We start from the raw sequence: 1,147 nt of genomic DNA on the forward strand, positions 1-1,147 counted from the left end.
GACTGCTGTAGCTGAACCCAGGACAGCAAGTAAGTGGCAGCAACTGTAATTTAGTAATGGCTAAATGGCTACAAATGATGAAGTTCAAATCTCTCCATGCCTTTGAGTACTGAGCAACTGCGACTTGTCTTGAAAATTCCCTTAGTAGACACAGTAAACAATTCTTCAATGTGCATATGCAGAAAAACAGTGGTCTGGGACACCAGCATTCAACACCGTTTTCGTTTTAAGACACACTAGACTAACCAAAGGTGTGTGCAGTGGCTTTTCCAAGAACCTTTCCTTGTGGCAGCCTGAAAATCATAGAATGGTTTGGGTTGGAAAGGGCCTTAAGATCATCTAGTTCCAACCCCCTGCCATGGGCAGAGATGCCTCTCACTAGACCATGTTGCACAAGGTTCTGTCCCCACTGTAATCCAGAAATGCCTGGAAGTGCTGAATGGGAGCCAGGTCTGTACTCCAAACACAGGAGGGTTCATCAGAACAAATTGCAATTGCGTATTTTTCTTCCTGGTCGAGAAAGTAAATTTTATTTAAGCATCTACCCATGAAATAAGAGCTCTAACCACTGACAAACGTCAAGTCAGCCCTTTGACTGAATAAAACGCTTTTCCCAGGCAGTGTAATACACGGAGACATCCCAAAACTTCTAACACCAAGGAAGCGCCGGGCAAATGAAAGCCTCTTTCTCACACCCGCCCCACCGCGGATGCTCTCTGGAAGCAGTTGGCGGCACCAGCGGCCCGTACCAGCGGCCTGCACCAGCAGCCCAGGCTGGGCTTCGGCGCCGCTATCTCACGGGTACTGACTGCACTGCGGGGCCGTCCTCTCCCCACAGCTTTTCCTGCCGGCTGGCAAACAGCCGCCCCGGAGCCGGATTCCGCCCAAGAACGGTTCTCGCCACTTGATTTGCTGATACAAATGAGCCCGTTGGGAGTCTGTGTGGAACAGGAGAATCTCCTCTCGGTTCCAGTAGAAAGGGAACCTGGAAAGTTGAAGATCAGTGGTGGTAATGCTGTGAAAACTTACAGATGAGCAGCCCTTTACTCGCGATTCGCTTTGAGAACCAATAGCCCAAAGCTCTTCTGCTTCAAACTGCTCTTTTTGCTTTGTTCCCCCCCCCCATCCCCACTCTCACGACGACGTT

Source organism: Nestor notabilis, unplaced genomic scaffold, assembly GCF_000696875.1.
Source record: "Nestor notabilis isolate BGI_N333 unplaced genomic scaffold, ASM69687v1 scaffold12080, whole genome shotgun sequence".
In the NCBI taxonomy this organism is placed as follows: domain Eukaryota; kingdom Metazoa; phylum Chordata; class Aves; order Psittaciformes; family Psittacidae; genus Nestor; species Nestor notabilis.